The following is a 16,288-nucleotide window of genomic DNA, read 5'->3' on the forward strand; positions in this document are numbered from 1 at the left end:
AATATTTGGAGGAATATTAAAAAGAGGCAGGATAGAATATTTCCCCTAAAGGAGAAAAAAAAAGTCTTAACAAAGGCAGAAAGCAGTCCCAGGCTTCCTGCCATAGGGAAAAGCCTCAAGCAAAAACATGACGAGGCCAGCCTTTAGGAGATTTTATAGCCATTCAGAAAGATCGGGCCACTCTATTCATAAGCAAAGAGCAAATGGGGACTCCAGATAAGCAGCACAATTAGGAAAGCCAAAAGTTGTCAAGATGAGCTCAGACAAACACCTAGGATTCGCATTTCCCCTTTTGCCTGTAGAGCCGGCCATGACCTTTACGTACATGACCCCGTAGGAATCTGGCAACAGCCGTTAGCATATTAAAGGACATGTTCTTGCACAGGAACAGGCATCTGAAACACAAAGCCACTAGTAGACAATCACTTCAATATGAGCCAGCCGTGTGCTGCAGCTGCCAAAAAAGCCAACACAGTGCTAGGCTGCATTAACAGAGGGATAGAATCAAGATCAAGTGAAGGGTTAATACCACTTTGCAAGGCCTTGGTAAGGCCACACCTGGAATACTGCATCCAGTTTTGGTCACCACGATGTAAAAAAGATGTCGAGACTCAAGAAAGGGTACAGAGAAGAGCAAGGTTTTTAAGAAGAGACTGGACAGCCATTTGTCTGAAATGGTATAAGGTTTCCTGCCTGAGCAGGGGGTTGGACTAGATGACCTCCAAGGTCCCTTCCAACTTTATTATTATTATTATTACTAACAAAGATGATTGGGGGACTGGAGGGTAAAACATATAGGGAACGGTTGCTGGAATTGGGTATGTGTAGTTTAACGAAGAGAAGAGTGAGGGGTGACATGATAGCTGTGTTCCAATATCTCAGGGGCTGCCCCAAAGAAGAGGAAGTCAAGCTATTCTCCAAAGTCACCCAAAGGCAGGACAAGAAGCAACGGATGGAAACTAATCAAGGAGAGAAGCAACCTAGAACTAAGGAGAAACTTCCTGACAAGTGAGAACAATTAACCAGTGGAACAACCTGCCTTCAGAAGCTGTGAATGCTCCAACACTGGAGGTTTTTAAGAAGTGACTGGACAGCCATTTGCCTGAAATGGTATAAGGTTTCCTGCTTGAGCAGGGGGTTGGACTAGATAACCTCCAAGGTCCCTTCCAACTTATTATTATTACTATTACTATTATTACTAAGAAGGTACAAAAACCCACCTCCTCTCAACTCCATTTTGTCAGCCACCCCAGAAACATGCTGTTGTCACGAGTCTCTTGCTAACAATAAAAAGAGATCTCCTTTCCAAAATGCAGCCCGCCTTCCGCTCGTTTCTGCAGAGCCTTCCCGGCTTGGAAAAGGATCAGATTTTTCTTCCAACAACAGTATCTCTCTTTGATGAGCTTCCATCTGTTACTTCTTGTCCTGCCCTCCGATGTTTGGGAGACTAGGTGGGATGCCTCATGAAGTCCTTATGGGTTGATTCTTCTCTTGCGAACAAGAGCTTGAAGGTGACATAGTGTCTTCTACTCCAACTTTCTCTTACAACAGCAACCTGTGAAGTAGGTTGAGCTGAGAGGGGAGGATCGATCCAAAGAGGTGTATACGCGTGCATGAAATCAAGATGGGAGCTGTAAATTTCATGTTTGAATTGTGTCACAAAAGTTCTCGTCCTTTTTTAGTGTCTGTAGGGTAGACCTCCCCTTCATGGATTACTGCCTTGTCGTGGCGAAGGGGCTTGCGTAATTCAATGAAGCTATGAGCTATGCCGTGCAGGGCCACCCAAGACGGACAGGTCATAGCCGAGAGTTCTGACAAAACGTGATCCACTGGAGAAGGAAATGGCAACCCACTCCAGTATCTTTGCCATGAAAACCCTATGGACAGTACCAAAAGGCAAAACGATATGACGCTGGAAGATGAGCCCCTCAGGTCGGAAGGCGTCCAATATGCTACTGGGGAAGAGCAGAGGGCTAGTACTAGTAGCGCCAGAAAGAATGAAGCGACTGGGCCAAAGCCGAAAGGACGCTCAGCTGTGGATGTGTCTGGTGGTGAAAGGAAAGTCCGATGCTGTAAAGATTTTTTCTCCATAGGAACCTGGAATGTAAGATCCATGAATCAAGGAAAGCTGGACGTGGTCAAACAAGAGATGACAAGACTGAACATCGACATCTTAGGTATCAGCGAACTAAAATGGACAGGAATGGGTGAATTTAATTCAGATGACCATCAGGTATACTACTGCGGGCAAGAATCCCTCAGAAGAAATGGAGTAGCCTTGATAGTCAATAAAAGAGTAGGAAAAGCAATACTGGGATACAATCCTCAAAATGACAGAATGATCTCAGTTCGAATCCAAGGCAAACCATTCAATATCACAGTAGTCCAAGTCTATGCCCCAACCACCAGTGCTGAAGAGGATGAAATTGACCAGTTCTATGAAGCCCTACAGCACCTTATAGAACTAACACCCAAAAATGATGTCCTTATCATCATGGGGGATTGGAATGCTAAAGTAGGAAGCCAAAAGATAACTGGAATAACAGGCAAGTTTGGCCTTGGAGTACAAAATGAAGCAGGGCACAGGCTGATAGAATTTTGTCAAGAGAATACGATGGTCATAGCAAACACTCTTTTCCAACAACCCAAGAGACGGCTCTACACATGGACATCACCAGACGGTCAACACAGAAATCAGATTGACTATATGCTCTGCAGCCAAAGATGGAGAAGCTCTATACAGTCAGTAAAAACAAGACCAGGAGCTGACTGTGGCTCAGATCATGAGCTTCTCCTTGCAAAGTTTAAGCTTAAACTGAAGAAAGTAGGGAAAAGCACTAGGCCACTCAGGTATGAATTAAATCATATCCCTGTTGAATATACAGTAGAGGTGACAAATAGATTTAAGGAATTAGATCTGATAGACAGAGTGCCTGAAGAACTATGGACAGAGGTTCGCGACATTGTACAACAGGTAGCAACCAAAACCATCCCAAAGAAAAAGAAATGCAAGAAAGCAAAATGGCTGTCTGAGGAAGCTTTGCAAATAGCTGAGGAAAGGAGGGAAGCAAAAGGCAAGGGAGAAAAACATAGATATGCCCAATTGAATGCAGAATTCCAGAGAATAGCTAGAAGAGATAAGAATGCCTTCTTAAATGAACAGTGCAAAGAAATAGAAGAAAACAATAGAATAGGGAGGACCAGAGATCTTTTCAAGAAAATTGGAGAGATGAAGGGAACGTTTAATGCAAAAATGGGCATGATAAAGGACCAAAATGGCAGGGACCTAACAGAGGCAGAAGAGATTAAGAAGAGGTGGCAAAATTACACAGAAGAACTATACAAGAATGAGCTTAATGTCCCAGATAATCACAATGAGTTGGTCACTGACCTCGAGCCAGACATCCTAGAATGTGAAGTGAAGTGGGCCTTAGAAAAGCTGAGCAACAACAAAGCTAGTGGAGGTGACAGTATTCCAGCTGAGCTATTCAAAATCTTAAAAGACAGTGCAGTAAAAGTGCTACACTCAATTTGCCAGCAAATTTGGAAAACTCAACAGTGGCCACAGGATTGGAAAAGATCAGTTTACATTCCAATTCCAAAGAAAGGCAGTGCCAAAGAATGTTCAAACTATCGCACCATTGCACTCATTTCTCATGCTAGTAAAGTCATGCTTAAAATCCTACAAGCTAGACTTCAGCAGTATGTGGATCGAGAACTACCAGAAGTACAGGCAGGATTTCGAAGAGGCAGAGGAACTAGAGATCAAATTGCCAACATACGCTGGATCATGGAGAAAGCTAGGGAGTTCCAGAAAAACATCTACTTCTGCTTCATTGACTATGCTAAAGCCTTTGATTGTGTGGATCATAACAAACTGTGGCAAGTTCTTAAAGAGATGGGAGTACCAGACCATCTTATTTGTCTCTTGAGAAACCTATATGCGGGTCAAGAAGCAACAGTGAGAACTGGACACGGAACCACTGATTGGTTCAAAATTGGGAAAGGAGTCCGGCAAGGCTGTATACTGTCACCCTGCCTATTTAACTTATATGCAGAGCACATCATGAGAAAGGCAGGGCTAGATGAATCAAAAGTTGGAATTAAGATTGCCGGAAGAAATATCAACAACCTAAGATACGCAGATGATACCACTCTAATGGCAGAAAGTGAAGAAGAACTAAAGAGCCTCTCGTTGCGGGTGAAGAAGGAGAGTGCAAAACTTGGGTTGAAACTTAACATTAAGAAAACCAAGATCATGGCATCTGGCCCTCTCAATTCCTGGCAAATAGATGGGGAAGAAATGGAGGTAGTGACAGATTTTATTTTCCTGGGCTCCAAGATCACTGCAGATGGGGACTGTAGCCAAGAAATTAAAAGACGCTTGCTCCTGGGGAGGAAAGCCATGGCAAATCTAGACAGCACACTAAAAAGCAGAGACATCACCCTGTCAACAAAAGTGCGTATAGTCAAGGCTATGGTCTTCCCAGTTGCAATGTATGGCAGTGAAAGTTGGACCATAAGAAAGGCTGAGCGCCAAAGAATTGAGGCCTTTGAACTATGGTGCTGGAGAAGACTCCTGCGAGTCCCTTGGACTGCAAGGCGATCAAACCGGTCAGTCCTAGAGGAGATAAACCCTGACTGCTCTTTAGAAGGCCAGATCCTGAAGCTAAAACTCAAATACTTTGGCCACCTAATGAGAAGGAAGGACTCACTGGAGAAGAGCCTAATGCTGGGAAAGATCGAGGGCAATAGAAGAAGGGGACGACAGAGAATGAGGTGGCTGGATGGAGTCACTGAAGCTGTAGGCGTGAGCTTAAATGGACTCCAGAAGATGGTAGAGGACAGGAAGGCCTGGAGGAACATTGTCCATAGGGTCGCGATGGGTCGGACACGACTTCGCAGCTAACAACAACAACAAGGGTAGACCTCCCCCTGGCCTAGAGCCCTTTCAGTAATCTTCAATATCAGAGGGTACGTTTGAATCTGCCTCCTTGGTGATCAGCTTTCTGCAACTCATTTTAACTCAAACCCAGGTTTTCCCTGCAAAGCCCTTGTGTGGGGGCGGTTGAGTCACCAGTCTGCCCAATTTATTTCATATCATTTTATTCCGTTTATTTATTGCAGCTGTTGGTTTAATCCCAACATTCTCCTGGTGATCCTCCCCAAGGGATCAGAACCAATGAAACACCCCAGATCATTAAAGAAAAATATGATGAATCTGGCTAGAAAACATAGACCCCCTTGACAATAGCTTACTCAGAGCCTTTCTCTAAAAACAACAGCAGCAACAACAACAACACAAACTGTGTGAATTGCTTTTCCTTCTTTAGGCATTGTTTAGGATCTGGGAAAGAGAATTGGAGGTCACCCCCATAATGTTCTGTTTATGCTCCCACTTTCCACCTCCAAGACTGGGCAGAAGGTGGAAGCCTTATTAAGCAGAATAGCAGAATAACAGAGTTGAAAGGGACCTTGGAGGTCTTCTAGTCCAAGGCAAGCTGTGACACTGATTATTTAGAATAGAATAGAATAGAATAGAATAGAATAGAATAGAATAGAATAGAATAGAATAGAATAGAATAGAATGGAATGGAATGGAATGGAATGGAATGGAACCAGAGTAGAGCAGAATAGAATTAGAGTAGAGTAGAGTAGAATAGAATTAGAGTAGAGTAGAGTAGAGTAGAGTAGAGTAGAGTAGAGTAGAGTAGAATAGAATTAGAGTAGAATAGAATTAGAGTAGAGTAGAGTAGGGTAGGGTAGAATAGAATAGAATAGAATAGAATAGAATAGAATAGAATAGAATAGAATAGAATAGAATGGAATGGAATGGAATGGAATGGAATGGAATGGAATGGAATGGAATGGAATGGAATGGAATGGAATGGAACCAGAGTAGAGCAGAATAGAATTAGAGTAGAGTAGAGTAGAATAGAATTAGAGTAGAGTAGAGTAGAGTAGAGTAGAGTAGAGTAGAGTAGAGTAGAATAGAATTAGAGTAGAATAGAATTAGAGTAGAGTAGAGTAGGGTAGGGTAGGGTAGAGTAGAGTAGAATAGAATAGAATAGAATAGTTTAGATGAATAGAATAGAATAGAATAGAATAGAATAGAATAGAATAGAATAGAATAAGAGTAGAATAGAGTAGAGTAGAATAGAATAGAATGGGGTAGAGTAGAATATAATTAGAGCAGAGTAGAGTAGACAGGGCTTTTTTTCTCATAGAATGCTCAGAACGGAGTTCCGGCACCTTTTTTGGATGGAACCTTGTAGGGTAGGCAAGGCGGGTTGTATGACACGTGTGAGTTCCGGCACCTTTTTCTTTTACAAAAAAAGCACTGAGAGTAGAGTAGAGTAGAGTAGAATGGAATGGAATAGAAAATGGAATAGAATAGAAAATGGAATAGAATAGAATACGAATGGAATTAGAGTAGAGTAGAGTAGAGTAGAGTAGAGTAGAGTAGAGTAGAATAGAATAGAATAGAATAGAATAGAATAGAATAGAATAGAATAGAATAGAATAGAATAGAATAGAATAGAATAGAATAGAATAGAATAGAGCTGGAAGGGAGCTTGGAGGTCTTCTAGTCCAGCCCCCTGCTCAAGCAGGAGAACCTATATCGTCTCAGACAGGTGAATGTCCAGTCTCCTCTTAAAAGTCTCCAGTGGTGGAGCACCCACAATTTCTGGTGGCAAGCTGTTCCACTGGTTAATTGTCCTCACTGTCATGATTAAGGAAGTTTCTCCTTAATTCCAGGTTGCTCTGCCTTGTGGCAGCCCCTCAGATACTGGAACACCGCTATCATGTCTCCCCTATTTCTTCTTTTCTTTAGACTAGCCAAACCCAAGTCTCGCAGCCGTTCTTCATACGTTTTGGTCTCCAGGACTTTGATCATCTTACTTGCTCTTCTCTGAATTTGTTCTCATCGTCAGGAAATTTCTACTTAGTTCTAGGTTGCTCCTCTCCTTAGTTAGCAGGAGCACATATTCTGCATCAAAGAATCCCGGTTCAATGTCCAGAATATTCTGAAATGGCTGGAAAAACGTCAGCTTAGAACCTTGGGGAGCTTTGTCTGGCCCTCCTAGAAGCGACCAATCCATCAAGTTTTTTTGTTTCAGCTCATCTGGCTACTTTTTATGGCTTTGTCGTTCCACCAGACCTGCTCCTCTTTGAAGGTGTATGTGAAATGCATTCAATTTAATTAGTTTACTTGATTTATTAGGAGCTTCCACCTTCATAGTTCACCCGAGATGCCAACTTCTCATCAATAAAGTGACTTGGGGAAAAGGAAGCATTGATGATTCAGAGCAAACAAAGCTTCATCAATAAAAAAAAACCAACCACGGTTGATAATTGCCTAGAACGATAGCCAGACATTCTGTAATTTGTGCACTGGGACTCTCACCGCTCCTGTGAAAAGTGCTCAGTGACTTTTTCTATCCAGGAACTGATCCAATTAGAGAGACCTTTACCAGGAGGGGAAAAAATATAGGCTTGAAGACTGATTTTTCAGGAACAATTTTCCAGAGGAGTGTTAACTTCGGCTGGTTATATAGAACGTAGAAAAATAGCATTGGAAGGGACCTTGGAGGTCTTCTAGTTCAAGGCTGTTCAACCAGTGGTACGGGTACCACCTGTGGTACCTTGGCACCTGGCAGGTGGTACGCAACCATCCTAGAAAAGTGGTAGCGGGGGAGGGGAATGAGCTGAACCAGTGGCAGCACCGCATAATGACCTATAAAGCCCTAAATGGCTTGGGTCCGGACTATCTAAGGGAACACTTGCTGCCGGCCAGCATCATCTTCCCATCGTCCTGTGCGCCCCCACAGGGAGGGCCTTCTCCGGGTACCGCCGGTTAATGAATGCCGGCGGGTTATTCCCAGGGGAAGGGCGTTCTCTGTGGGCGCGCCTGCCCTATGGAACCAACTACCCACGGAACTTAGGACTGACCCCGACCTTCGCTCATTTCGCCGGGACCTGAAAACTTGGCTCTTTGATCTGTTTGGTCCAGACTTTGGGGTTGTTAATTTAACTGGGTTTTAGATTTACTCTTGGGGCTTGAATTTAATGTAATTGTTTTAATTGATTTTACGGGAATAGGGCGGTATACAAATTCAATAAAATAAATAAATAAATAAATAAACCTGAGCGAGAGACGGCTGGAGCTGCAGGGCTGTCAGGGCTCAGCGGAAGCGCCAGGATTGGCGCCAGGCTTCAGCTGGAGTTCGGCGTTGATCCTGGTGCTTCTGAGCCCAGAAGAATCGCTGATCAGCTGGAATGTTGCAGCATCTCCAGGGTCTTGTGATTTACATTCAGATGCTTGGCAACGGATTCATATTTAGGATGGTCACAGTGTCCCAGGGTCATGTGAAGTGACCAAAACCTGCTGCAACCCCCCAGCAGACGGGGGGAATAAAAACCAAACACCCCCCCACCCCACCCCCGCTGCCAATCCTCAACAGAAATGCTCACAACCATGAAACCCTCGGACAGGAGGAAGAGCGCCGCCGGGCGGGCAGGCAGGTGTCTTGCTCGGCTGTGGCTTGAGGGGGCACTTTTTTCAGTGCCATTGTAACTTGTAAGACGAGGACTACCTGTACTTCATCACTTTTTTTCCTTTTTTCTTTTGGTCATCCAGGTTTTGGCCCCTTGCTAGGCGACTGGTGGTACTCGGATGTTGCCACATCCTAAAAGTGGCCCAACGGGTGAAAAGGTTGAAAAGCCCTGCGGTAGAGATAAAACAACAGATCGAACTTGTGCGTAGAAAGAATCCGTGGTGCACCTGGGCTTTGTTCCTGCGTGCTCCAAAGAATCCGTGGTGCACCTGGGCTTTGTTCCTGCGTGCTCCAGCGAGGACACAGATGCGTTGACAGCCTTTCCGATGGCAGCAGCCCTTAATTTCTCCCCTCCCCTCCATCCCTCATGGGCGGGGGGGGGGAGGGGGAGGGCTGCGCTTGCATCCGAAATCCCTGAGCCAGCAGGAGACTCTGACTTTAATGTTGATGTTCCAGGAGTGATGGCTTCTTACAGGGCTCCCCGGAGACCTCTTGCTGCTTGATTACCAAGGCGGAGGGCTGCCCAAATGGCAGATTGATTAACATTTGGGGCCGGGCCTTGTGGTGGAAGCCGCCCCTGGGATTTCAATTAGCAGCTGCTGGCAGTAAATTGTTGTTCAGGCAGGTATGTTAAGGTGGCAAAATGAAAGGATGGGAAAGCTGAGTGAGAAGGAACAAAAGGCCTATGTTTTTCCATAAACGTAGTGGATGGTGATTCTTCTTCTTCTTCTTCTTCTTCTTCTTCTTCTTCTTCTTCTTCTTCTTCTTCTTCTTCTTCTTCTTCTTCTTCTTCTTCTTCTTCACCTTCTTCTTCTTCTTCTTCTTCTTCTTCTTTTTCTTCTTCTTCTTCTTCTTCTCCTCCTCCTCCTCCTCCTCCTCCTCCTCCTCCTCCTCCTCTTCTTTTCCTAATTCCTCCTCCTCCTCCTAATTCCTCCTCCTCCGCCGCCTAATTCTTCTTCCTCCTCCTCCTCCTGCTCCTAATTCCTCCTCCTGCTCCTCCTGCTCCTGCTCCTGCTCCTCTTCTTCTTCTTTTTCTCCTCCTCCTCCTCCTGCTCCTCCTGCTCCTCCTCCTCTTCTTCTTCTCCTAATTCCTCCTCCTCCTCCTAATTCCTCCTCCTCCACCTAATTAATCCTCCTCCTCCTCTTCTTTTTCTTCTTCTCCTCCTCCTCCTCCTCCTCTTCTTTTTCTCCTAATTCCTCCTCCTCCTAATTCTTCCTCCTCCGCCTCCTCCTCCTCCTCTTCTTCTTCTCCTCCTCCTCCTCCTCCTTCTCCTCTTCTTCTTTTTCTCCTAATTCCTCCTCCTCCTCCTAATTCCTCCTCCTCCTCCACCGCCTATTTCTTCTTCTTCCTCATCCTCCTCTTCTTCTTCTTCTCCTCCTCCTCTTCTTCTTCTCCTAATTCCTCCTCCTGCTCCTCCTGCTCCTCCTCCTCTTCTTCTTCTTCTTCTCCTTCTCCTTCTCCTCCTCCTCCTTCTCTTCTTCTTCTCCTAATTCCTCCTCCTCCTGCTCCTCCTGCTCCTGCTCCTCCTCTTCTTCTTCGCCTAATTCCTCCTGCTCTTCCTCCTCTTCTTCTTCTTCTCCTAATTCCTCCTCCTGCTCCTCCTGCTCCTGCTCCTCCTCTTTCTCCTCCTCTTTCTCCTCCTCCTCCTCCTCTTCCTCCTCTTCTTCTTCTCCTTCTCCTCCTCCTCCTCCTCCTTCTCTTCTTCTTCTCCTAATTCCTCCTCCTCTTCCTCCTCCTCCTGCTCCTCCTGCTCCTGCTCCTCCTGTTCTTCTCCTAATTCCTCCTCCTCCTGCTCCTGCTCCTGCTCCTCCTCTTCTTCTTCTTCTTCTCCTAATTCCTCCTCCTCCTGTTCCTCCTGCTTCTCCTGCTCCTCCTGCTGCTCCTCCTATTCTCCTAATTCCTCCTGCTCCTGCTCCTCCTGCTCCTGCTCCTCCTCCTCCTCCTCCTCCTTCTTCTTTTAGAAGGGGATGATGAAACCTTGTCATCTTTCAAACCCATTTCCATCAAAAGCTCTTTCAACTCCCTCTGGCTTTTAGACCTCGATTTTATTAATACCGCATGCTTTTTTCTGTCCCCCCCCCCACCCTTCTGCTCTCCATTTCTGATGCCATCAGCGTCTTGCAAAGCTAATGAGTGGCTTTCCGACTCTCGTCAGCCAGCTTTCTCCGTCAAGAAAGATCAAATTAAGAGGGAAATGTTTGCCCAAGGTGCCAGCTGGTACGGTTTTGGCCGAGTGAATGTTTATTTTGGGTCAAATGGAATCCGTTTCAAGTGAATATTTGCACACTTTCCAAATAGGGGCCTGGCTGCTGTAGACACACGGCTGAATTTAGTTGGCATAAGGTAGCGCTGGATTTTTCCCTCCGAAAAAGAAAAAATGAAATAAAAAAGCAGAAAGCTCCCCCAGCTCCTATCTTTGGTGTAGTTTAAGAGAATGCATAGAATAGAATAGAAGCTGGAAGGGACCTTGGAGGTCTTCTAGTCCAGCCCCCTGCTCAAGCAGGAGAACCTATACCAACCATCTCAGACAAGTGATTGTTTAGTCTCTTCTTAAAAATCTCCAGTGATGGAGCACCCACGATTTCTCGTGGCAAGCTGTTCCACTGGTTGATTGTCCTCACTGTTAGGAAGTTTCTCCTTAATTCTGGGTTGCTTCTCTCCTTGATTAGTTTCCATCCATCGTTTTTATGATGGTTGCAATGACCCGGGGTTATGGGATCCCCTTTTGCGACTTTCTGACAAGCAAAGCCAATGGGGCAGGCAGATTCACTTAACAACCAGGTTGCTAATTTAACAACTGCAGGGATTCAATTCATAACTGTGGCAAGAAAAGTCATGAAATGGAGCAAGCTTGCTTATCTCACTTGGCAACAGAAACTTTGGGCTCAAATGTGGGCTCAGATGTGCTCTAATATTGTGCACGTATGCGTCACGTATGGAATTTTGAAGCCATTTATGCTGGAAGTGTGTGTGTGTGTGTGTGTGTGTGTGTGTGTGTGTGTGTGTATCTGCAGAGTGTGGTCAAACTAATCAAGATGGTGGCTCGGCGTAATTGCAGGTCTACCTGTTTTCTATGAACACTGAGTGCAGAATTTTGAATGTATCATTATGGCTGCCATCTTGAATATTTTCCCTTCTCTACCCTGGCATAGGGATCGGGGAGGAGGGAGAGGGAAGGGCCCGTTGCCAAATGGGCATTGCAACGTCCCAACATAAAGTCTTCTCCTTTGGGACCAACTCTGCAGGGTTTGCATGCAGCTTATCAGTTCAGACTGATAAGGGTCATCAGAATTAAAACGAGGCTGTATTTCATCTGCTTGTAGCTAAGTAGGGATTCCAAGCTGATCCCTCTTTTAACTCCACCCCCAGGTTTTGCCACTCCTTCCTCTCTCTCTCTCTCTCTCTCTCTCTCTCTCTCTCTCTCTCTCACACACACACACACACACACACACACACACACCTACAAAAGCAATAATTATACTGTAAAATATGCACATGATTAAAAATCAAAATATTATTAAAAAATAAGAGTTTATCACGGAGTCCTGGAATGTGAGTTAGATGTAATACTCCTGGCGCCAACTTACAAACCCCCAAGGCTAGATTTTCAGATGCTCAGGTGCATTGGAGAATAAATTGAGGCCGTCTTCTCTGTGACAGGCCTTCAAGGATTGTAAGATGCTATCAAGTCTTCCCTAAGCCTTCTCTTGAAACTCAAATACTTTGGCCACCTAATGAGAAGAAAGGACTCACTGGAGAAGAGCCTCATGCTGGGAAAGGTGGAGGGCAAGAGAAGAAGGGGACGACGGAGAATGAGGTGGCTGGATGGAGTCACTGAAGCAGTAGGTGTGAGCCTAAATGGACTCCAGAAGATGGTAGAGGACAGGAAGGCCTGGAGGAACATGGTCCATGGGGTCGCGATGGGTTGGACACGGCTTCGCAACTAACAACAGCAAGCCTTCTCTTTGTTAGGCTAATCATACCTAGTTCCCTCACATTCATTGAACCATTTAGCCTCCAGATCCCTTCTCATCTTGGTTGCTCTTCCCTGAACACTTTCTAGGCCTCAGAAGTTGTACCGGATACTAAGTTTTGCCCTGTTTGGCTTTTCGAGTTCAGCCAGGCATGTTGAACTGGTAAGTTTTCTCCGGAGACCTGCAGGCAGATGGACACGTCTATGGACATTCTCATTCATCCAGGTCGTGGTTGTCCCAGAGGTGCTTTTTTAAAAAGGCAACTGGACTTTGTTTTTCCTTGAAGAAAAAACAAAGCCGAGTTGCCTTTTGCAAAAGCACCTCTGGGACAGGCTGATGGACATATCAGAGCAACTGGCCAAGATGAATTTTGCCTTCTCCAGCTCTCCAGCTCTCTTGCACCACAAAGGACATGGAAGTGATCTGACGCTGATCTGAAACCTGGCCGACTGGAATCCATCTGTCTGCTGAGCCTCAAATGACAGAACTGAAGGAATGGAATAGAATAACAGAGTTGGAAGGGACCTTGGAGGTCTTCTAGTCCAACCCCCTGCTTAGGCAGGAAACCTTATACCCAGTGCTTTTTTTGTAAAAGAAAAAGGTGCCGGAACTTACACATGTCATACAACCCGCCTTGCCTACCCTACAAGGTTCCATCCAAAAATGGTGCCGGAACTCCGTTCTGAGCGTTCTATGAGAAAAAAAGCCCTGTCGATAAGAAAGACAAAAAAGTCTGGATAGTGGACATGGCAGTGCCTGGAGACAGTAGAATAGACGAGGAAGAACTGGAGAAGATAACAAAATACAAAGACCTACAAATAGAAAGACTGTGGCAAAAGCAACCAAGGGTAGTACCAATAGTAATGGGCGCTTTGGGTGCAATCCCAAAACAACTGGAGCACCACTTGAACACCATCATCGGCATTGACAAATTCGCCATCAGTCAATTGCAAAAGGGGCGGCCTTACTAGGAACTGCTTCCATCCTGCGACGAGATCTTTAATACCGTCAAACATCCACATCTGCCTATCCCAGGTCCTTGGTAAGGAGTCGATAGGTAGACAAAAATGCCAAATCCAGTCTGAACATCTGGCTGACTGTGCGATGAATAATAATAATAATAATAATAATAATAATAATAATAATAATAATAATAATAATAGACCTTGGAGGTCATCTAGTCCAACCCCCTGCTCAGGCAGGAAAACCTATACCCTTTCAGACAAATGGTTGTCCAATCTCTTCTTAAAAACTTCCACCGGTGGTGCACCCACAACTTCTGGAGGCAGGTTGTTCCGCTGATTAATTGCTCTAACTGTCAGGAAATTTCAGGAACCATCAAGTGACTGGTGATCCATCATCTCCTGTGATTTAAAACAAATAAGTGATTCCCCCCCCCTCACCTCCACATATCTATTAAAAAAACTAACCGGATTCCATCCAGTTTAAAGAAAATTGACCAAAATATATCCATTTATCAAAGCCTGAAGACTTTTGATTTTTTTTTCCCGTCGGCCGTGGAGAGACCTCCTGGGAAACATTAGATCAAAATGTTTGATATAAGGATTAGCTGTAAGCCAAAATAAGCACTGAAATTGACAAGAGGTTGAACAAAAGCAGCTAAATATTAGAGCGGTGTTTTTCAAGCTTGGCGATTTTAAGATGTACGGGCTTCAACACCCAGAATTCCATCTAACATATCTGGACCGAGATGCCCTACGTACGGTCACGCATGCACTCGTTACCTCTCGGATAGATTACTGCAATGCTCTCTACATGGGGCTGCCCTTGAAGACCACCCGGAGGCTCCAGCTGGTGCAGAATGCGGCCGCGCGAGTTGTGATGGGAGCATCCCGATACTCCCATATTACACCCCTCCTGCGTGAGCTGCATTGGTTACCGGTTGCCCTCCGGGTGAGATTTAAGGTGCTGGTACTTACCTTTAAAGCCCTACATGGCTTAGGCCCCGGGATATCTGCAGGACCGTCTGCTGCCGGGGACGACTTCCCATCACCCGGTGCGCTCACACGGGGAGGGCCTCCTCAGGGTGCCGTCGGCCAGACAATGTCGGCTGGCGACCCCCAGGGGGAGGGCCTTCTCTGTGGGAGCGCCAGCCCTTTGGAACCAACTCCCCCTTGAGCTTCGGATGGCCTCGGACCTCCGGTCCTTTCGCCGCGACCTCAAAACTTTCCTCTTCCATTGACGATGGGTTTTTAAATATGTCTTAATTTTTAACTGTGTAGCTAATTTATTTTGGGGCTGTTATTTAATTCTTCTTTAATTTTGTATTGTTGTTTTTTATTGTTGTTAGCCGCCCTGAGTCCTTCGGGAGATAGGGCGGCATAGAAGTCCCAAAAATAAATAAATAAATAAATAAATAAATAGAATAATAGAGTAGGAAGGCACCTTGGAGGTCTTCTAGTCCAGCCCACTGCTTGAGCAGAAGACCCTATACCAGAGGGCCCCAAACCTTTGGCCAAAAGGGACCGGTTCCGTGGAGAAAGGTTTTTCCGCAGAATGGAGAACGCGTGGTTTTGTGTGCTGCCTGCATCCCACGGATGGGGCTTTGCTTGTTTGTGTGGACCGGTTGCTGGCATACTGCAGCCCGGTACCGGTCCACAGACTGGGGGTTGGGGACCCCTGCCCTATACCATTTCAGACCAATGTTTGTCCAGTCACATTTTGAAAACCTCCAGTGATGGAGCGCCCACAACTTCCGAAGGAAACTTCTGTTCCACTGGTTAATTGTCCTCACTGTTAGGAAGTTTCTCCTTAGTTCTAGGTTGCTTCTCTCCTTGATAAGTTTCCATTCACTGCTTCTTGACCTGCCTTCAGGTGCTTTGGAGAATAGCTTGACTCCCTCTTCTTTGGGGCAGCCCCTGAGATATCGGAACACTGCTATCACGTCCCCCCTCGTCCTTTGCTTCATTAGACTGGAGATACCCAATTCCAGCAACCGTTCTTCATGTTTTAGCCTCCAGTCCCCTCAACAACTTTGTTGCTCTTCTCTGCACTTTTTCTAGAGTCCCGACATCTTTTTTATATTGCGGTGACCAGAATTGGTTGAAGTATTCCAAGTATGGTCTTACTAAGGTTTTGTAAAATCGTGCTGATTGGGGCATTCTGGGAGTTGAAGTCCCCACATCCTATCAAAAATGAAAAAAAGGAGAACTGAAGGGTGATAGCCTATTTTAGAATAGAATAGAGCTGGAAGGGACCTTGGAGGTCTTCTAGTCCAGCCCCCTGCTCAAGCAGGAGAACCTATACCATTTCAGAAAAAGTGACTGTCCAGTCTCTTCTTAAAAACTTCCAGTGATGGAGCGCCCACAATTTCTGAAGGCAAGCTGTTCCACTGGTTGATTGTCCTCACTGTCAGGAAGTTTCTCCTTAATTGCAGGTTGCTTCTCTCCTTGATTAGCTTTCATTCGTTGTTTCCTGTCTTGCCGTCAGGTGCTTTGGAGAATAGGTTGACCCCCTCCTCTTCTTTGTGGCAGCCCCTCAAATACTGGAACATTGCTATCATGTCGCCCCTGTTTCTTCTTTTCTTTTGACTAGCCAAACCCAAGTCCTGCAGCTGTTCTTCTCCAAAGCACCTGAAGGCAGGAGAAGAAGCAACGGATGGAAACTAGTCAAGGAGAGAAGCAACCTAGAACTAAGGAGAAACTTCCTGACAGTTAGAACAATTAATTAGTGGAACAACCTGCCTCCAGAAGTGGTGAATGCTCCAACACTGAAAGTTTTTAAGAAGAGACTGG

General features: G+C 45.4%; 1 long non-coding RNA gene across 1 annotated transcript in view; it reads right to left on the bottom strand.

The window, feature by feature from the left end:
- LOC310638795 overlaps nucleotides 1-14,438 on the bottom strand; it is a 166,186-nt gene extending 151,748 nt beyond the window's left edge. The window contains exon 1 of the long non-coding RNA XR_014492187.1: nucleotides 14,279-14,438. This is a non-coding gene — a long non-coding RNA (uncharacterized lncRNA). The remainder of the gene's footprint in view (nucleotides 1-14,278) is intronic.
- Between the last annotated feature and the right edge of the window lie 1,850 nt (nucleotides 14,439-16,288).

This window comes from Vipera ursinii (assembly GCF_947247035.1).
Source record: "Vipera ursinii genome assembly, chromosome: 3".
Lineage (NCBI taxonomy): Eukaryota > Metazoa > Chordata > Lepidosauria > Squamata > Viperidae > Vipera > Vipera ursinii.